Source organism: Salmo trutta, chromosome 5, assembly GCF_901001165.1.
Source record: "Salmo trutta chromosome 5, fSalTru1.1, whole genome shotgun sequence".
Classification (NCBI taxonomy): domain Eukaryota; kingdom Metazoa; phylum Chordata; class Actinopteri; order Salmoniformes; family Salmonidae; genus Salmo; species Salmo trutta.
In genome coordinates, this window is record NC_042961.1 from 15,355,821 (window position 1) to 15,378,867 (window position 23,047).

At 39.6% G+C, this 23,047-nt stretch overlaps 1 protein-coding gene across 3 annotated transcripts in view; it reads left to right on the forward strand.

The window, feature by feature from the left end:
* Nucleotides 1–2,147: 2,147 nt before the first annotated feature.
* Nucleotides 2,148–23,047, forward strand: part of LOC115193724 (receptor-type tyrosine-protein phosphatase epsilon-like) — a 59,778-nt gene continuing 38,878 nt past the window's right edge. For 2 of the 3 annotated variants that reach the window (XM_029752671.1, XM_029752668.1), the window contains exon 1: nt 2,148–2,653. The gene's annotated coding sequence lies outside the window, so the exon portion shown is untranslated. The remainder of the gene's footprint in view (nt 2,654–23,047) is intronic. The other variant, XM_029752670.1, reaches the window with a different exon arrangement.

Sequence of the window (23,047 nt, forward strand, 5' to 3'; positions counted from 1 at the left end):
TCCGGAATAAAATGAAAAAAATGTTAAAAAATATATATAGACAGTACCAGTCAAAGGTTTGGACACACATACTCATTCAAGGGGTTTTCTTTATTTATATACAGTATATATATATTCCGGACTCAGACATTACTCATTCTAATATTTATTTTAAAAAAAATTGTATTGTTAGGTATTAATGCACTGTTGGATCTAGAAAAATAATAATTTCGCTGCACCTGCGATAGCATAGGCAAAATACACTACATGACCAAAAGTATGTGGACACCTGCTCGTCTAACATCTCATTCCAAAATCATGGGAATGAATATTGAGTTGGTTCCCCTTTTGCTGCTATAACAGCCTCCACTTTACTGGGAAGGATTTTCACTAGATGTTGGAACATTGCTGCGGGGGACCAACTGCTGCTTGCTTCCATTCAGCCACAAGCATTAGTGAGGTCGGGCACTGATGTTGGGCCATTAGGCTTGGCTCGCAGTAGGCATTCCAATTCACCCCAAAGGGGTTCGATGGGGTTGAGGTGAAGGCCATTCAAGTTCTTCCACACCAATCTTGACAAACCATTTCTATATGGACCTCGCTTTGTGCACGGGGGCATTGTCATGCTTAAACAGGAAAAGGCCTTACCCAAACTGTTGCCACAAAGTTGGAAGCACAGAATCGTCTACAATGTCATTGTATGCTGTAGCGTTAAGATTTCCCTTCACTGGAACTAAAGGGCCTACAGTAGTCCAAACCATGAAAAACAGTCCCAGACCAGTATTACTCTTCCACCAAACTTTACAGTTGGCACTATGTATTCGGGCAGGTAGCGTTCTCCTGTCATCCGCCAAACCCAGATTTGTCCGTCGGACTGCCAGATAGTGAAGCGTGAATTCATCAGTCCAGAGAACGTGTTTCCACTGCTCCAGAGTCTAATGGCGGCAAGCTTTACACCACTCCAGCCGACGCTTGGCATTGCGCATGATGATCTTAGGCTTGTGTGCGGCTGTGGAAACCCATTTCATGAAGCTCCTGACTAACAGCTCTTGTGCTGACTTTGCTGTTTGGAACTTTGCTGTTTGGGAGTGTTGCAACAGAGGACAGACAATTTTCCTCGCTATATGCTTCAGCACTCGACGGTCCCTTTCTGTGAGCTTGTGTGGCCTACCACCTTGCGGCTGAGCTGTTGTTGCTCCTAGACATTTCCACTTCACAATAACAGCACTTACAGTTGTCCGGGGCAGCTCTAGCAGGGCAGAAATTTCACTAACTGACTTGCTGGAAAGGTGGCATTCTTTGACGGTGCCATTTTGAAAGTCAATGAGCTCTTCAGTAAGGCCATTCTACTGCCAATGCTTGTCTATGGAGATTGCATGGTTGTTTGCTCGATTTTATACACCTGTTAGCAACGGGTGTGGCTGAAATAGCTAAATCCACTCATTTGAACAGGTGACCACATACTTTTGTATATATATTTTTATTTTATTTAACTAGGCAAGTCAGTTAAGGATAAATTCTTATTTACAATGACAGCCATCCGCACCAAAACTTAACCCAGACAACGCTGGGCCAATTGGAACTACAAATCACAGCCGGTTGGGATACTGCCTGGAATCGAACCAGGGTCTGTAGTGACGCCTCTAGCACTGCAGTGCCTTAGACCGATGCGCCACTCGGGAACCCTATATATAGTGTATGTGTAAGCCTATGTGACCAATAAAATGTGATTTGACACACACACACTGTAGGCCTACTGTGGGAGAATCTCAATTGCATTCTCCTCGCATCCTCTCTCCTCACCTCCTTCTTAAACTCCATTGTAGGAGAAGATCAGAAGAGAGGCTTCCTCATCCAATCGGTTTTGAGAAGGAGGCGATTGGATGATGGTGTGTGTGTGTATAGACAGTATGGATAGCATATGAATAACAAGTGTGTGTGTGTGTGTGTGTGTGTGTGTGTTGTATAGTTGCTCTCGATTTAAGTAGGCCTAATCCTACCAGCAGATGGCTCTGTTGATATTGTAATATAGGTTTTGTATGAGAACTGGATGACAACATTAATTATCCTTGAATAAACTTGATGTTGGCTAATAATTAAGTGTGTAGCCTTAATTACTTATTAATATACAAAAACTTTAAATAGGCCTTTACATAAAACGTCACATTTAGGCTACCAAAATAATAATCTCATTTAAATTTGCTTCACTTTGGACTAGGCCCGTGTGCCTTGTGCCTGCTTATAATATCTTTATTACACTTATGCTGGTACTCGTGCGATATCACTTCAAAGCGTAAGGCAAGGTGGTTACAGCAAAAATACTTAATCATAGAGAAATTATTATCATGGAACGTCCAAGATCCTATCAACATCAGGAATGTGGATGATGCGTTGCTCTGCTGCGGTGCTCACTTACAGATTAATGTATGCACCCCGGGGAGGGACTAGTTCGCTCTTATTTCTAACGTAGGGACTGTCAGAAGACTTCTCTATCGGCCGAATAGCAAGAGAAATCCTCTCCTAAGAGGTTTGCGTCATGGAAGATAGGCTACATTTTCATATCCACTTCTCATAAACACCCGTGAATAAAAACATTAACGGAGCTTTTTTTTCCTCAGACAAGAAACCATATCATACCTCAAGACGCCGCGAGATCACATTTTCTACATCTACGGTAAGAACGCCTCTGCTTTGATGATGCCACTGTTATTCATATGCCAGCCTAAGCCTCGTTAGCATAAAACCAATTGAAATTGTATTATTGAGAAATCACTCTAATGTAGGCTATCCATAGCCCACCCAATCATGTTTGACAATTAAATCCGTGTCAACGAGCTCTGTAAATAGGCCTACCGCATTAAGGCTAACGTTATATGGCAGATGTCAAAACATGTATTATCACATTGTCCATGTAGCCTAGGTATATTGTGTGCTATCTTCGAATGCAACATGAATCAATCGATATTTTGCATACCGCTGTTCTTTAAATTGGCATGAGACAGAGGTTACCCCATGTAGGCAACGCCTACACACAGCCATACAGTAGCAGCCTACGCTACAGTAAATGTGGGTTAGTGGAGCAAGCCCGCGCCGCTTGCTCCCACCAAGAATATTCACAAATGCATTAATTGATAACGTTTGATAACTGTGAATCTAAACATTTTTAAATGGCACATTGCTGAGTCTTCAGTAGCTCATATTCACCAGCAGTAGACTCTCACAACCAGGGCCGGCTCCAGGTATAAGCGGTCTCTTTGGGCCTCCGCAACTCAGTTGGGGTCTCCATTTACAGGTGAGAGTTAGAATAGGAGAGTACACAAAGTGCAAGTTCAGAATTTGGTTGTGCATCAGAAGTTGTACTATTGTTTTGTCAGCTACTGACAGTCGCTCAATTAGCCATGTCAGCTACCAATTTTTAGATTGGTTAGTTAGTCTAGCCAATTATCTACACTTTTAGTAATTATGCCCTAATACTGACCTGGCACAGGGCACATGCCCAGGAGCCCTGACATTCAGGGGGTCCCCATTTTGATTTTGTGAGTTATCTCACTCAGATATCATTAGTATGGCATAAGTCGTGACAAAATGTTAGAATTGCAGGAAATTTGCTTTAAAACTGCAAAAATATGTCTCCACCCGATGGCAAAATATGTACAATTGCAGGAAATTAACTTAAAATGTACATTTTTCTCTCCGCCGTCAAGAGGGGGACCACAAAAATATTTGCCCGCTTGGTGGGAGGGCCTCTGAACCAAATATTGCTTAGGGCCCCCAAAAGGCTAGAGCCAGCCCTGCTCACACCTTCAGTGAAGGAGGTTGAGGTTAGTCCACCTGGTCTAGACAGAGTTGTGAAGGGGTGAGGAGCAGAGAACACATTAATGCATATTTATTAGTAGGCTACCCAATACCGCAGGTTGCCTAATGTCTAGCTGTGCGTCTAAAAATGTGCTTGGTACTGTAAATTGTTAGGGGTGCAGTAGATATGTTATTGTCAAATAAGTATTATACAAATGATTACTCTTCATTTTTGTCAGTTAAGAACAAATTCTTATTTAGAATGACGGCCTACACCGGCCAAACCCGGACAACGCTGGCTGGGCCAATTGTGCTCCACCCTATGGGACTCCCAATCACGGCCGGATGTAAATCAGCCAGGATTTGAACCAGGGTGTCTGTAGTGACACCTCAAGCACTGAGATGCAGTGCCTTTGACCGCTGCGACACTCGGGAGCCCCGAGTACATAATACATAAGGACATGGAATTGTGTAAATACTTCAGCAATAACTTGTGCTCAACTCTGCATATGTTTATGTGTGCTCATCAGTGAGGTAATGTTCACTTTTCCATCTTGTGCATAACAGGAGCCTGCATTTAGCCAATCAGACAGCTTTCGGGGGGATTGGTTGATTGAATGAGTGAGTGGATTTGTTTGCATACCTTTCTAAAATCCAATCCTCTTAACAAAGGAACATAATTGAAAGGATATACCATATGCAACGAGTAATTGCTCTGTGTAATGTAAGGAAAACTCTATTAGCCTGTATAACAGTAAATAGACTATGCGGCCATATTTGGCAGTAATTGGTCCATTATTTGACATAGGCCTAGCATTCAAATGAATCAATGTTCTAATGCATGAATTATAGATGTTGTTCATTCACAATATCAGTGTAATGTCCTTCAGCACTATCCCTGATCAAATGACCCAATAAAGCTAGATAATTTTAGACTGATATACAGACGCTTTATCCAGAAGTCTATGAATAATATTGTATATTGGCTGTGACCTTCTTTCTCGACCTGGAGATATGTGGGATGGGATTAGATACAATGTGTTGCTCAAATGGAGATTATTAATTTCATGATTCCTTTTTTTTCCCCATGCCCTGATTCACAGTCCGGGGGTTGGTAATCACTTCAATAACAGTGTCTTGCATGTTTGTCTTTTTCTCAATTGCAATCCAGTTAGGCTGCGTTTAGACAGGCAGCCCAAATCTGATAGTTTGTTTTTGCTAATTGATCTTTTGACCAATCAGATCAGCTCTGAAAATGTGATTGGCGCCTTAAATACTTTATCTGAGACATTTCAAACACATGGCATAGTACGTGTATTTTGTGGGGAACTAGGATCTTTGCAAATGCGTACTATTCCCATGGAGTAACAACAATACCCTTTATGCTTTTGTTTGGACAAAAGATTTTACCAACTGGTTTGGTATCTCCTCAGCATTCAATATACTATGTCTACTCTTACAAGAAAGCAGAAGGAAAGGCTGATTGAAACAGCTTAGCAGACGTGTCTATTGGTTTGAGTTTCCTCAAAATGGTTTAGCATTGAGTAAGCCTACAGTGTCTTCAGAAAGTATTCACACCCTTTGACTTTTTCCATATTTTGTTATATTACAGCCTGAATTTAAAATGTATTATATTGAGATTTGGTGTCACTGGCCGACACACAATACCCAATCATGTCAAAGTGCAATTATGTTTTTAGACATTTTTACTAATTATATTTAAATTAAAAGCTGAAATGTCTTGAGTCAATAAGTATTCAACATCTTTGTTATGGCAAGCAAAAAATGTGCTTAAGAAGTCACATAATAAGTTGCATGGACTCACTCTGTGTGCAATAATATTGTTTAACTTCTTTGGGATAGGGGGCAGAATATGCATATAATTAGTAGATTTGGATAGAAAACACTCTAAAGTTTCTAAAACTGTTTGAATGGTGTCTGTGAGTATAACAGAACTCATATGGCAGGCCAAAACCTGAGAAGATTCCATACAGGAAGTGCCCTGTCTGACAATTTGTTGTCCTTCTGTTGCATCTCTATCGAAAATAAAGCATCTGTGCTGTAACGTGACATTTTCTAAGGCTTCCATTGGCTCTCTAAAGCCACCAGAAAATGGAATGGTGTGTCTGCTGTCTCTGGGCAAAGAACAGCAGCAGAATTTGTAAGTGGTCAGCCTGGGGACAGTGAGACTGGAGATGCGCGGTCACGAGACTACTCCATTTTTTTCTTTCAGCCTTTGAATGAATACAACGTTGCCCGGTTGGAATATTATCGCTATTTTACGAGAAAAATAGCATAAAAATTGATTTTAAACAGCGTTTGACATGCTTCTAAGTACGGTAATGGAATATTTTGCATTTTCTTGTCACGAAATGCGCTCACGCGTCACCCTTCGGATAGTGACCTGAACGCACAAACAAAACGGCGGTATTTGGATAAAACTATGGATTATTTGGAACCAAAACAACATTTGTTGTTGAAGTCCTGGGAGTGCATTCTGACGAAGAACAGCAAAGGTAATCCAATTTTTCTAATAGTAATTCTGCCCCAAACTTGGTGGGTGTCAAATTAGCTAGCCTGTGATGGCCGAGCTATGTACTCAGAATATTGCAAAATGTGCTTTCGCCGAAAAGCTTTCAAATTGGACATAGCGATTGCATAAAGGAGTTCTGTATCTATAATTCTTAAAAGAATTGTTATGTATTTTGTGAACGTTTATCATGAGTAATTTAGTAAATTCACCGGAAGTTTTCGGTGGGTATGCTAGTTCTGAACCTCACATGCTAATGTGAAAAGCTGTTTTTTGATATAAATATGAACTTGATTGAACAAAACATGCATGTATTGTATAACATAATGTCCTAGGAGTGTCATCTGATGAAGATCATCAAAGGTTAGTGCTGCATTTAGCTGTGGTTTGGGTTTATGTGACATTATATGCTTGCTTGGAAAATGGCTGTGTGATTATTTGTGTCTATGGACTCTCCTAACATAATATAATGTTTTGCTTTCGCTGTAAAGCCTTTTTGAAATCGGACAATATGGTTAGATTAACGAGAGTCTTATCTTTAAAATGGTGTAAAATAGTTGATTGTTTGAGAAAATTGAATTGTGGTATTTTAGTTGGTTTTGTATTTCGCGCCGTGCGATGCCATTGGCATTTGGCTAGGGGTTCCGCAGGCGGAACGGGGTTCCGCTAGCGGAATGTCTGTCCTCAACAGGTTAACATGATTTTTGAATGACTACCTCATCTCTGTACCCCACACATACAATGACCTGTGCGGTCCCTCAGTCGAGCAGTGCATTTCAACCACTAAGACCAGGGAGGTTTTCCAGTGCCTTGTAAAGAATGGCACCTATTGGTAGATGGGTTAAAATAAAAAAGCAGACATTGAATATCCCTTTGAGCATTCTGAAGTTATTCATTAAACTTTAGATGGTGTATCAATACACCCAATCACTACAAAAATCCTAACTCAGTTGCCGGAGAGGAAGGAAACTGCTCAGGATTTCACCATGAAGCCAATGGTGACTTTAAAACTTACAGAGTTTAATGGCTGTGATAGGAGAAACCTGAGGATGGATCAACAATATTGTAATTACTCCACAATATTAACCTAAATGACAGAGTGAAAAGAAGGAAATTATCCCAAAGCATGCATCCTATTTGCAATAAGGCGCTAAAGTAAAACGTAAAAAATAAAAATGGCAAAGAAATTAACTTTACGTCCTGAATACAAAGTGTTATGTTTGGGGCAAATTCAACACAACACATCACTGAGTATTACTTCATATTTTCAAGCATAGTGGTGGCTGCATCATGTTATGGGTATGCTTGTCATCGGTAAGGACTATGGAGTTTTGTAGCATAAAAAAATGGAATAGAGCTAAGCACAGGCAAAACCCTAGAGGAAAACCTGGTTTGGTCTGCTTTCCAACAGCCACTGGGAGACAAATTCATCTTTCAGCAGGACAATAACCTAAAACACAAGGCCAAAAATACCCCGGGGTTGCTAACCAAGACAACATTGAATGTTCCTGAGTAGCCTAGTTACAGCTTAGACTTAAATTGGCTTGAAAATCTAAGGCAAGACTTGAAAATGGCTGCCTAGTAAAGAGCAACAACAAACGTGACAGAGTTTGAAGAATAAAACAAATAATAATGTGCAAATATTGTACAATCCAGGTGTGCAAATTTCTTAGACTTACCCCGAAACACTCACAGCTGTAATCGCTGCCAAAGGTGATTCTAACATGTATTGACTCACGGCTGTGAATACTTATAGTTGAAGTCGGAAATTTACATACACTCAGGTTGGAAGCATTAAAACTCATTTTTCAACCACTCCACAAATTTCTTGTTAACAAACTATAGTTTTGGCAAGTCGGTTAGGACATCTACTTTGAGCATGACACAAGTAATTGTTTACAGACAGATTATTTCACTTATAATTCACTATCACAATTCCAGTGGGTCAGAAGTTTACATACACTAAGTTGACTGTGCCTTTAAACAGCTTGGAAAATTCCCGAAAATTATGTAATGGCTTTAGAAGCTTCTGATAGGCTAATTGACATCATTTGAGTCAAATGGAGGTGTACCTGTGGATGTATTTCAAGGCCTACCTTCAAACTCAGTGGCTCTTTGCTTGACATCATGGTAAAATCCAAAGAAATCAGCCAAGACCTCAGAAAACAAATTGTAGACCTCCACAAGTCTGGTTCATCCTTGGGAGCAATTTCCAAATGCCTGAAGGTACCACGTTCATCTGTACAAACAATAGTACGCAAGTATAAACACCATGGTACCACGCAGCCGTCATACCGCTCATGAAGGAGGCACATTCGGTCTCCTAGAGATTAACGTACTTTGGGTGAAAAGTGCAAATTAATCCCAGAACAGCAGCAAAGGACCTTGTGAAGATGCTGGAGGAAATGGGTACAAAAGTATCTATATTCACAGTAAAATGAGTCCTATATCGACATAACCTGAAAGGCCACTCAGCAAGGAAGAAGCCACTGCTCCAAAACCGCCATAAAGCCAGACTACGGTTTGTAACTGTACATGGGGACAAAAGATCATACTTTTTGGAGAAATGTCCTCTGGTCTGATGAAACAAAAATAGAACTGTTTGGCCATAATGACCATTGTTATGTTTGGAGGAAAAAGGGGAATGCTCGCAAGCCGAAGAACACCATCCCAACAGTGAAGAATGGGGGTGGCAGCATCATGTTGTGGGGGTGCTTTGCTGCAGGGACTGGTGCACTTCACAATATAGATGGCGTAATGAGGACGGAAAATTATGTGGATATATTGAAGCAACATCTCAAGACATCAGTCAAGAAGTTAAAGCTTGGTCGCAAATTGTCTTCCAAATGGACAATGACCCCAAGCATACTTCCAAAGTTCTGGCAAAATGGCTTAAGGACAACAAAGTCAAGGTATTGGAGTGGCCATCACAAAGCCCTGACCTCAATCCTATAAAAAATTTGTGGGCAGAACTGAAAAAGCGTGTGCGAGCAAGGAGGCCTACAAACCTGACTCAGTTACACCAGCTCTGTCAGGATGAATGGGCCAAAATTCACCCAACTTATTGTGGGAAGCTTATGGAAGACTACCTGAAACATTTGACCCAAGTTATACAATTTAATGGCAATGCTACCAAATACTAATTGAGTGTATGTAAACTTCTAACCCACTGGGAATGTGATGAAAGAAATAAAAGCTGAACTAAATCACACTGAAACATACAGAACATTCCCATGGTTGCACAGAGTTGTTATATGAATTTCAAGATCCACTTCCATGCTCTGACATTGTTTGCTGGAAAGATTCAGAGTGCAATCTGTCTAAGGAATAATTCAATGGTTGCCATAGATGTGCAATTATATTACAGCTATAAAATCTCTTCCTGCTGCCTTTACAGTCCCATCAGGCATGAGGCTGGACAATAGAGCATTAGGGTTGGATGGATGAAAAAGGTATGGTAGGGGAGGATGAGAGGGAGAGATTAGATGAGAGGAAGTGGATATCGATGAATTGGCAATCTCTAAGGAGAATGAGTCCAGAGAGAGGTCAAACAAGCCATTTTCCATGCTAATCTGAAATGGGAATTGGCTGTAAACTCAATCAATCAAATGTATTTATAAAGCCCTTTTTACATCAGCCGATGTCACAAAGTGGTATACTGTTTAACATTCCATGATATGTTGTCAGTGTTATCAGATTTACAGACAATAACACTAGGGAGGACACTGGGAACCATGTTGACATCACTGTCTGCAAATGGCAGAAAATAAACACAGAGGCTACCTCATCCATCTGTCATTATTCATATTTTAGAGTATGCAGAAGGATTTTGTGTTTCAGTCATTCAAATCTTTGCAAAGATTAAGTTGGATAGTATTGGCAGGAAGTGTTAAGGTGGCTCGCTTATATCAAAATTGATGAATTCTCAAAGAAAATTGACCTTTTTATTTTTAACTGCCCTGTATACCCAAAGGTGCTGATACAATCCACACTGTTTATTTTTCAACCCCTGGTAGTAAGCAATTTGGCAAAATATTGCAGACCATACGTATTGAGTGATGCTTGCAAACCACCCTGGTATGTGTTCTACTAAAGCTGGCATAGGGGGTGCATCTGAGCTTATTGCTACTTTAAATCTGTCTTTGAGCGGCTGGTAATTACAATTGGGAGGATAAAGTTAAGAGGCTCTAGAATGTTGTTACGCATTTGATTTAGTCTGCCTTGCGTCATTGAAATAAGATGCTCCTGTCGATAGCAGGCCTGTTCGCGTGAGAGAAAAGAGGGAGAGAAACCTTGTATGCACTTGTATGCATGTGCATAGGCTACATCTGTTTATGGGGGAGTGAAAACATGACACGTTGAAGTATCAACCTCAATGTGCATTTTACAATGCATTAGTCACCCTGGAGCAAACCGAGTTGATGAGGTACGCCTGGCCTTGCACTGTCCCTGGAGTATAAGCCGTGGGAGGAGGTTGGCTTGCCAAAGGAACACACAACAAAGTTTCCTTGTTGTCATAATGATACATTGTGTGGGAATGGATTTGACAATGTTCCTTATATGGATTGTGGGACTGGGACGTGTTGGTATACCAACCCTATATCCTCTGGTATAATAAATGGACCTTGCCATAACATTACTTTAATAGACAGTTAGTAGCAGCATCACAGTGAGGGGCAAGGTCATCAACAGGATGACCACCGTCAAGTCGTGATTTCATGTTGTGTGTTTTACATCAGATATCATTCAACAACTTGATGTGTGCTGATCTGACTCAGTGGAGAGGATGTTCATTAATAGGGGATGCCAGTGGTTTCAATGAGTAAATGATGGGGGAGAGAAGGAAATGTCTATTCACTTTAATGAGCCCGTCTGCATCATAACACGAAGAGCTGTTTAGCAGTCATGAATCCCAACTGTGAGAAGCTAATTTGGAACATTAGAGACTGAAACTGTAAAGTGTGTTTTATTATTATGACACTAGTTACCATGCATTTCTGTTAAAGTTGAAACCCACATTGTAGGATGATTTGTTCAGTTGTTATGCTAATGATCATGTTTTCCGGTTCCTGGTCCTGCCTTGGCTGTGGCCTAGAAGTGTCATTTTTGGTCTGCTGAAACTCAAGGGTGGGGATCTCTGGAGTCAGTGGTTGAGGTTTGCTCTTCCATCTACGCTCTAACTCAATCACAGTCATTCATGACATGATATGCAATATCTGTGATGATAAATATGTATACCATTAGCATTTCAAATGCACACATCCACTTTGCAAAAACTCCACAAACTTCTCCACACATCCGTGTTCAGTATCTCTCTGGAAACGGCAGACCACAACTACAGATGTTGTTAGTAGCTTATGTTATACACCTGTCATTTACTGTAAAATACAGGTTCAGATTCTCCTCATACATGTACTGGGATGAGGAGAATCTGAACCTGTATTTTACAGTAAATTACTGTGTAACTTGTTTATTTACATGTCACAAATTCTGCTTCCTAACTGCTACGCCACTTATGCTGTCAATCTTCACTATAATTTCACAGGATGCAATTATATACACACATCAATCAATATCGCAGTTCTTATCTTGTCATTGAGGTTTGGACCATAAGTAAAATAGCAAATCAAATTGTATTTGTCACATGCGCTGAATACAACCTTACAGTGAAATGCTTACTTACAAGCCCTTAACCAACAATGCAGTTTTACCAAAAATGCCTACAAAAAAATGAAATAAAAGTTACAACTAATTAAAGAGCAGCAGTAAAATAACAATGGCGAGGAAATATACAGGGTAGAGATTGACCGATTATGATTTTTCAACGCTGATACTGATACCAATTATTGGAGGACCAAAAAAACGGTACCGATTAGTTGGCCGATTTTTTAATTTTTGTATGTGTGTGTGTGTGTGTGTGTGTGTGTGTGTGTGTGTGTGTGTGTGTGTGTGTATATATGTATATATATATATATGTATGTATGACAATTACAACAATACTGAATGAACACTTTTATTTTAACTTAATATAATACATAAATAAAATACATTTAGTCTCAACTAAATAATGAAACATGCTGCATTCGCGTAACAGGTGGTCAGTCTGCCACGCAGTGTCTTCATGGATTGCAATGTAATCGGCAATAATCGGCGTCCAAAAAGGCCTATTACCGATTTGATAATTAATCGGCCATACAAATTGTTTGGTTAGCCATTTGATTAGAAGTTCAGGAGTCTTATGGCTTGGGGGTAGAAGCTGTTTAGAAGCCTCTAGGTTACCAAATTATGGTAACGTCTCTAAGTATACTTTATGCCACGCTCTTGATCAAGCTAGAAGTTCACCAATGTGAGAATGTAATATATTAATATTACATGAGAGTATATCACAAAAGTATGGAAGCATGTGACTTGCATAAACACTTACCATAAGATCAGCAGTTCTCTGTGAACCTATAGCCTGATTTGCTATTCTGCTTTCCAGAAATGTATGGACAATTGCACATGGAAAAGCACTTTTAACTCTTACTTCAACTAGCAAGACACTTCCCATAAAATAAAACAGAATCGTATGTCATTAGCTAACAAGGCTGTAATGCCTTTTTAATCCATCACCGGCATGTAAAATGTCACCATTATTCAGAAATATTTCCTAACATATTTTGGCTGCTATGTGTAGGCTACGCATGGCTTGTGCACTACTTGATGCTGCATGCTTGTGAGTATGAATTAATAATCGAGTCACAGAGGAGTGCTGCATGATGACTGCCACATGTCCTCTCTCTTCGTCAATGGGCAAATTGATTCATTATTTTGGGCTATAGCACATGCCGACTGTACACTGTAAAACTTTTCCCTGTAGATTTACAGCAGTATACTGGCAGCAGAGTTGCCAGCTAAATACTGTAATTTTGCTTTACAGCAGGGATGCTGTAAAATGATTTACAGTGAAAAAACAGTGCTGTATTATACAATATAGCATTATATTGTAAACAAATGAGCATACAGCAACACAGCTATATTATATAATTACAGTCATTTGCTGGCAACTCTGCTGCCAGTATAATGCTATGATCTCTTGTTGATGTAACCTGTTAAATCCACTTCAATCAGTTTATACAGTATATGAAGGGGAATAAACAGGTTAAAGAAGGATTTTTAAGCCTTGAGACAATTGAGACATGGATGCATATGTGTGCCATTCAGAGGGTGAATAGGCAAGACAAAAATGTTTAAGTGCCTTTGAATGGGGTATGGTAGTAGGTAGTAGGTGCCATGCGCACCGGTTTGAGTGTGTCAAGAACTGCAATGCTGCCGCCCAAGGAACATCCAGTTAACTTGACACAACTGTGGGAAGCATTGAAGTCAACATGGGCCAGCATTAATGTTCCCTCCAATTTTTGGGGGCCCTGAGCCAATTTTAGGTATTGTGAGCGGAAACTTGAATGTTGTAAGAAGACAGTAGCCAATAGGCTATTCTGGCTATTTGAGCATAATATAGGCCTACCAACAAAACCAATGGAGCAAATCCCATAACATTTTCACATGGAAATAGCTTTTGATTTCTATAATATCATACAGTAGCCTGTATGTGATGTTCAATGCAGGCCTACATTGCATGAGACTTTTAAAAACCTTTTTACATTATAAAGGGCTTGACATTAATTCAGGATTTTTTTTACTTGTTCTGTAACAAATGTGCATACGCACAGCTCTGCGCTCTGATCTGAACTGATCTGAAAAGCGCATTCACTCACAGGTGATTGAAAGACCGTTAATGGGCTACCCCAGCCAATAGGATTCTACTCTGTTGCGCTCTGGCTCTGCCTGGAACAAAATCACAGACAATCTTACAACAGAAATATCTAATTTACTTATCCACCATAAGTATTTACATAGACTAGAGGTCGACCGATTATGATTTTTCAACGCCGATACCGATTATTGGAGGACCAAAAAAGCCGCTACCGATTAATTAAAAAATAGAAAAAATATTTGTAATAATGACAATTACATCAATACTGAATGAACACTTATTTTAACTTAATATAATACATCAATAAAATCAATTTAGCCTCAAATAATGAAACATGTTCAATTTGGTTTAAATAATGCAAAAACAAAGTGTTGAAGAAGAAAGTAAAAGTGCAATATGTGCCATGTAAAAAAGCTAACGTTTAAGTTCCTTGCTCACAACATGAGAACATATGAAAGCTGATGGTTCCTTTTAACATGAGTCTTCAATATTCCCAGGTAAGAAGTTTTAGGTTGTAGTTATTATAGGAATTATAGGACTATTTCTCTCTATACGATTTGTATTTCATATACCTTTGATTATTGGATGTTCTTATAGGCACTTTAGTATTGCCAGTATAACAGTATAGCTTCCGTCCCTCTCCTCGCTCCTACCTGGGCTCGAACCAGGAACACATCGACAACAGCCTCCCTTGAAGCAGCGTTACCCATGCAGAGCAAGTGACGTTTGAAATGCTATTAGCGCGCACCCCGCTAACTAGCTAGCCATTTCACATCGGTTACACCAGCCTAATCTCAGGAGTTGATAGGCTTGAAGTCATAAACAGCGCAATACTTGAAGCATTGCGAAGAGCTGCTGGCAATATGCACGAAAGTGCTGTTTGAATGAATGCTTACGAGCCTGCAGGTGCCTATCATCGCTCAGTCAGACTGCTCTATCAAATCATAGACTTAATTATAACATAATAACACACAGAAATACGAACCTTAGGTCATTAATATGGTCGAATCCGGAAACTATCACGTTTATTCTTTCAGTGCAATACGGAACCGTTCCGTATTTCATCTAACGGGTGGCATCCATAAGTCTAAATATTCCTGTTACATTGCAAATCCTTCAATGTTATCTCATAATTACGTAAAATTCTGGCAAATTAGTTCGCAACGAGCCAGGCTGCACAAACTGTTGCATATACCCTGACTCTACGTGCAATGAACGCAAGAGAAGGACACAATTTCACCTGGTTAATATTGCCTGCTAACCTGGATTTCTTTTAGCTAAATATGCAGGTTTAAAAATATATACTTCTGTGTATTGATTTTAAGAAAGGCATTGATGTTTATGGTTAGGTACAATCGTGCAACGATTGTGCTTTTTTCGCAAATGCGCTTTTGTTAAATCATCCCCCGTTTGGCGAAGTCGGCTGTCTTTGTTAGGAAGAAATAATCTTCACACTGCATATACCCTGACTCTGTTGCAAGAGAAGTGACACATTTTCCCTAGTTAAAATAAATTCATGTTAGCAGGCAATATTAACTAAATATGCAGGTTTAAAAATATATACTTGTGTATTGATTTTAAGAAAGGCATTGATGTTTATGGTTAGGTACACGTTGCTTCAACGTGTACCTAAGCAACGCAGGACAGGCTAGATAAACTAGTAATATCATCAACCATTTGTAGTTAACTAGTGATTATGATTGATTGATTGTTTTTTATAAGATACGTTTAATGCTAGCTAGCAACTTACCTTGGCTTCTTACTGCATTCGCATAACAGGCAGGCTCCTCGTGGAGTACAATGTAAAGCAGGTGGTTAGAGCGTTGGACTAGTTAACCGTAAAGTTGCAAGATTGAATCCCCGAGCTGACAAGGTAAAAATCTGTCGTTCTGCCCCTGAACAAGGCAGTTAACCCACCGTTCCTAGGCCGTCATTGAAAATAAGAATGTGTTCTTAACTGACTTGCTTAGTTAAATAAAGGTGTAAAAATAAAAATAAAATCGGCCAAATCGGTGTCCAAAAATACCGATTTCCGATTGTTATGAAAACTTGAAATCGGCCCTAATTAATCGGCCATTCCGATTAATTGGTCGACCTCTAACATAGACGCACCTTTGGCAGCAATTACAGCTATGAGTCTTTATGGGTAAATCTCCAAGAGCTTTCCACACCTGGATTGTTAAAAATCCTTCAAGCTCTCGTTGTTGATCATTGCTAGACAACCATTTTCAGATCTTGCCATAGATTTCAAGTAGATTTAAGTTAAAACTGTAACTCACCCACTCAGAAACATACACTGTCTTCTTAGTAAGCAACTCCAGTTTAGATTTGGCCTTGTCTTTTAGGCTGTTCTGCCTTACCAAGCAAAAAGGCAGTAATTGCTCATAGCCTGGTCCTGAGAAAATGGCTTTTATTTACCTTGGTTTCACAGTAACTTTATGCAGTTACTGCTAACATGACCCCAATTTTCTCCAAAACACAATACAATAGCGGCAGGATTAAACATGATTAAACATGTATTTAGTGTAGCAAAAATGACATTAGCTCATTTTCGACCAAATGAGCAGTTACTGCAGTTTTGCTTGGTAGGGCAGTATTGTCCTGCTGAAAGGTGAATTCATCTCCCAAGTGTCTGGTGTGAAGCAGACTGAACCAGGTCTTCCTCTAGGATTGTGCTTGTCCTTAGCTCCATTCCGTTTTTTTTATCCTGAAAAACTCCCCATGTCCTTAACGTTTACAAGCATATGCATACCATGATGCAGCCACCACTATGTTTGATATGAAGAGTGGTACTCAGTAATGTGTTGTATTGGACACTTAGCATATAGGACAAAAAGTGAATTGCTTTGCCAAATTTTTTGCAGTATTACTTTAGTGCCTTGCTTCAAACAGGATGCATGTTTTGCAATATTTGTATACTGTACAGGCTTCCTTCTTTTCACTCTGTCAATTAGGTTAATATTATATTATAATTACAATGTTGTTGATCCATCCTCAGTTTTCTCTTATCCCAGTCATTCAACTCTGTAACTGTTTTTTAAAGTCACCATTGGCCTCATGGTGAAATCCTTGAGCGGTTTCCTTCCACTTCGGCAACTGAGTTAGGAAGGACGCCTGGATCTTTGTAGTGACTGGGTGTATTGATACACCATCCAAAGTGTAATTAATAACTTTAGCATTTTCAAAAGGATATTCAATGTCTGCTTTTTTTATTTTACCCATCTACTAATAGGTGCACATCTTTGCAAGACATTGGAAAACCTCTCTGGTCTTTGTGGTTGGATCTGTGTTTGAAATTCACTGCTCGACAGAGGGACCTTACAGATAATTGTATGTGTGGGGTACAGAGATGAGGTAGTCATTCAAAAATCATGTTAAACACTATTATTACACAGAGTGTATCCATGCAACTTTTTGTTTCACTTGTTGAGCAAATATTTACTCCTGAACTTATTTAGGCTTGCCATTTTTATTCAATTTGTAAACATTTCGAAGAATAGAATTCCACTTTGACATTAAGGGGTATTGTGTGTAGGCCGGTGACCAAAAAAAATCTATTTAATCCATTTTAAATTCAGACTGTAACAATAAATTGTTGAAAAAGTCAAGGGGTGTGAATACTTTCTGAAGGCACTGTGTATACACATGAATATTTGGTCTTTAATATCACTTGTACTTCTAGAGGCCTTAACAAAAGCTTCCAAAGTTGCCGTAACTACAGGGCAAAACAAACCAAGGACATGGCAAATAGACGTGTTAGCTGCTGAAAACGATGCGCACGCTTCAATGGGGCAGAAGCCAGTGTGTTGTGATTTTTGAATGGCAAGATCGGGCCAGATAGCTAGCAACAATGACAAGAAGCTGCCATATGAGGAATCGTAGGTGGCTCATTTCGGCTAATTTTATCTTGTTCATGATAACATGCCTTCCCTGTGGCTCAGTTGGTAGAGCATGGTGTTTGCAACGCCAGCATGGTGTGTGCAATGCCAGGGTTGTGGGTTCGATTCCCACGGAGGGCCAGTACAAAAAGAAATGCATGAAATGAAATGTATGCATTCACTACTGTAAGTCGCTCTGGGTAAGAGCGTCTGCTAAATGAGTAAAATGTAAATAACATGTCTTGTTTTCAGGTGTTTTGACTGATGTCATGTCTATGCTAATATAGCTAAAATTCACTATCTCATGTAATGGGTGCATGCTGGTGGCAGGGAAGTCAGGCGCAGGAGAACAAACTTGGTATAAACGGAGTTGTTTAATAAGTGCTCACAAAACTCCGAAAACCAAAATATACAAAATAATATAAGTGGGTAAAAAAAACGTTGCGCACCAGAACATAACTTGCACATCACATACAAACATACAATCACCGACAAGGACATGAGGGGACACAGAGGGTTAAATACACAGCATGTAATTGATGAGATTGGAACCAGGTGTGATGTAAGACAAGACAAAACCAATGGAAAATGAAAAATGGATCAGCGATGGCTAGAAGGTCGGTGACGTCGACCACCGAACACCGCCCGAACAAGGAGAGGGACCGACTTCGGCGGAAGTCGTGACATCTCAGGGGTCTTAAACCTTTTCCTGCCCAGGGACTCCCTCCCAGGCAAACCAGCGACCTAGGGACCCCCATCATACGTTAGCAAAACATTTTTTTCACATGTCTTGTCATCAGGTGAATGATAATTTCAAGGAGTAATCAACATTTTAAAATGAATTGAATTGGTAGATCGTTTTTCATTATTTTGAACTCACCACATTATAATTGGAAGAGGAAGTGTAACTCTAACATAGCCTATTAGCTAGACTGTTAACCCCAAACACATTTTCACTTAGAGTAGCTGTTTAGCTGGTTAATTATAGGTTAGCCATGTGTTGGCAAAAATGTATGTTCAAGTCAAGAAAGCTTACCAGCAGCTAGCCTCTTTGCTATGGGAGACATGTATAACGTTACACATTGATCTGTAGAGATCTCTCGGAGCGAAGAGGTTAACCAACAATCAGCGGCACTTGCCGCACTCAGGGGCGTCATGCACCAATTATTTTAGAGGTGGCACGAAGTACGTGAGGATGGAGGGAGGGTGTTTCGAGATTTTAGAATTTTCAAACACCTGAAACAGCATTTTCCTCCAATCTAGAGCCACAATTATTATGCCTAATTCTATGTAAAAAATATATTTATATTTTTCTGCATAGGTTATCTAAGCATACCTCTTTACCTGTTCAATTGTGATTCTAATGAGGGTGTCTTTCAGATTGTTATAAATCACACAGTATTAATCTGCAGGTAAAGTTAACCAACCAGCTAGCTAACAGTAGGCTTTAAATAGCAATGCAAACGAATTTCTGACAAAATGAGATACGATTTATAACATTAGCTGGCGTTAGATACCAAGCAACTAACATTAGCTAGCTAGCTATGTTTAATGTCGGCTAGCTAACATTAGCTAGCCAGTCAGTTAACGTTAGCAAGCCTGTCAGTTAACGTTAGCAAGCCTGTCAGTTAACGTTAGCTAGCTTGCTAACAGTAGGCTTTAACTAGCAATGCAAATAACATTGTAACAAAATTAGATACAAATAATATCTGTACACAAAGCTAATGTTAGCTGTATACGTGGATGAATTCTTCCCCAGCAGACTGGAACTCCTTTGATTAAGTAAAATGACCTGCTCAGCTTTTATCATGTTTTTCCTTGCTTGTTATTGTTCATCTACAATTTAGTTTTTCACAGTCTTGTATGGAGTGTGTCAGTAATTACTATATTTGTGACTTTCAGTGCTGTTGTACTTGTTTGAAAAACTCACTTATTTGTCATGGGGCAATCCTTTTTTTGTAATTATGTTGCCATTACAAAAACTCAACTCACAGAATGTAAAATCACATCCATCTTTTTCTGTGGGGGGTCCAGGGAGATTAGCTATGCTTTGGCTATTCAGAGTATTTCATTAATTGTTAGAAACATCCTTTGTCATGGTATAGAAACAGACATGCACAATAGACACAATGTTGTAATGTGTATATTTAAATTCTTAGGACATATACTAGGACCTCATTGTGATTTTTAGTAATGTTGCTTTATTTCAGACATGTATGTTGTAGTCTCATCAGTAAACTGGTCAGATTAAGATATGGACTTAATCCACACTGCGAAAAATGTATACTTCAGCACAAAAAATGATTGCATTAAGAATATGTAGATTTATTAGTTTATATATTTTTGTTCTGCGATTAGTCAGTGTACAAAGATGGGAAACATTCAGCCAGGGTCAATCCGCTTAAAACCATTTTAACCTGTTATGGATAGGGGGCAGTATTTTCACGGCCGGATAAAAAACGTACCCGATTTAATCTGATTATTACTCCTGCTTAGAAACTAGAATATGCATATAATTATTAGCTTTGGATAGAAAACACTCCAAAGTTTCTAAAACTGTTTGAATGGTGTCTGAGTATAACAGAACTCATATGGCAGGCCAAAACCTGAGAAGATTCCTTACAGGAAGTGCCCTCTCTGACCATTTCTTGGCCTTCTACACTCTCTTTATTGAAAACTGAGGATCTCTGCTGTAACGTGACACTTCCTACGGCTCCCATAGGCTCTCAGAAGGCGGCAAAACGCTGAATGATGTCTTTGCAGGCCCTGGCTGAAAAACAGTAACGCATTTGGATAGTGGTCGATCAGAGAACAGAGACTGGAGGCGTGTGCACGAGGCGACACCATGTTTTTATTATTTAGTCTTTGAACGAAAACAACGACTCCCGGTCAGAATATTATTGCTTTTTTACAAGAAAAATCGCATAAAAATTGATTTTAAACAGCGGTTGACATGCTTCGAAGTACGGTAATGGAATATTTTGAAATTTTTCGTCACGAAACGCGTCGGGCTATCTACTCAGAATATTGCAAAATGTGCTTTCACCGAAAAGCTATTTTAAAATCGGACACCTCGATTGCATAAAGGAGTTCTGTATCTATAATTGTTATGTTTTTTGTGAACGTTTATCGTGAGTAATTTAGTAAATTCACTGGAAGTGTTCGGTGGGAATGCTAGTTCTGAATGTCACATGCTAATGTAAAAAGCTGGTTTTTGATATGAATATGAACTTGATTGAACAAAATATGCATGTATTGTATAACATAATGTCCTAGGCTTGTCATCTGATGAAGATCATCAAAGGTTAGTGCTGCATTTAGCTGTGGTTTTGGTTTTTGTGACATTATATGCTAGCTTGAAAATTGGGTGTATGATTATTTCTGGCTGGGTACTCTGCTGACATAATCTAATGTTTTACTTTTGCTGTAAAGCCTTTTTGAAATCGGACAGTGTGGTTAGATTAACGAGAGTCTTGTCTTTAAAATGGTGTAAAATAGTCATATGTTTGAAAAATGGAAGTTATGGGATTTTTGAGGAATTTGTAATTCGCGCCACGCCTATCATTGGATATTGGAGCAGGTGTTCCGCTAGCGGAACGTCTATTAAGAATATAAAGTAAGTTTTATGTTTTCATACATTGAAGAATGTAAACAGCTGTCTTATGTTGTGTAGTTAAATATAGTGCATTCGGAAAATATTCAGACCCCTTGACTTTTTCCACATTTTGTTACGTTACAGTCTTATTCTAAAATGTATTAAATACATTAAAATCCTCAGCAATCTACACACAATAACCCATAATAACAAAGCAAAAACACGTTTTCAGAAATGTTTGCACATTTATTCAAAATAAAAACAGAAATACCTTATTTACATAAGTATTCAGACCCTTTGCTATGAGACTCAAAATTGAGCTCAGGTGCATCCTGTTTCCATTGATCATCCTTGAGATGTTTTTACAACTTGATTGGAGTCTACCTGTGGTAAGTTCAATTGATTGGACATGAGTTGGAAAGGCACACACCTGTCTATATAAGGTCCCACATTTGACAGTGCATGTCAGAACAAAAACCAAGCCATGAGGTCGAAGGAATTGTTCGTAGAGCTTTGAGACAGGATTCTGACGAGGCACAGCTCTGGGGAAGGGTACTAAAAAAATTCTGCAACATTGAAGGTCCCCAAGAACATTGTGGCCTCCATCATTCTTAAATGGAAGTTTGGAACCACCAAGACTCTTCCTAGAGCTTGGGAGGTGACCAAGAACCTGATGGTCAGTCTGACAGAGTTCTAGAGTTCCTCAGTGGAGATGGGAGAACCTTCCAGAAGGACAACCATCTCTGCAGCACTCCACCAATCAGTCCTTTATGGTAGAGTGGCCAGACGGAAGCCACTCCTCAGTAAAAGGCACATGAAGCCCGCTTGGAGTTTGCCAAAAGGCACCTAAAGACTCTGACTATGAGAAACAAGATTCTCTGGTCTGATGAAACCAAGACTGAACTCAAATCCCTTAATGCCAAGCGTCACATCTGGAGGAAACCTGGCACTATCCCTACGGTGAAGCATGGTGGTGGCAGCGTCATGCTGTGGGGGTGGTTTTCAGCGGCAGGGACTGGGACACTAGTCAGGATCAAGGCAAAGATGAACAGAGCAAAGTACAGAGATCCTTGATGAAAACCTGCTCCAGAACACTCAGGACCTTAGACTGGGGCAAAGGTTCACCTTCCAACAGGACAACAACCCTAAGCACACAGCCAAGACAATGCAGGAGTGGGTCAGGACAAGTCTCTGAATGTCCATGAGTGGCCCAGCCAAAGCCCAGACTTGAACCAAATCGAACATCTCTGGAGAGACCTGAAAATAGCTGTGAAGTGATGGCTACATAGCATATAATAAAGTAGGTTTCATTTGATTTACAATTTTAAAGATGCACTATGCAGAAATGGCTTCACCATTTCCTGGTTGCTAAAATTCTAATAGTTCGCCTAATTTCCATTCATGTGACAAAACAAACAAGTATTGTGTAGAGAGCAATGCTCCCTCTAAGCTGTGCGCGTGCACAGCCGTGCACCTCCTCCAGAACTGCCACGCAGAAGAAATGCCAGGCCGCACAG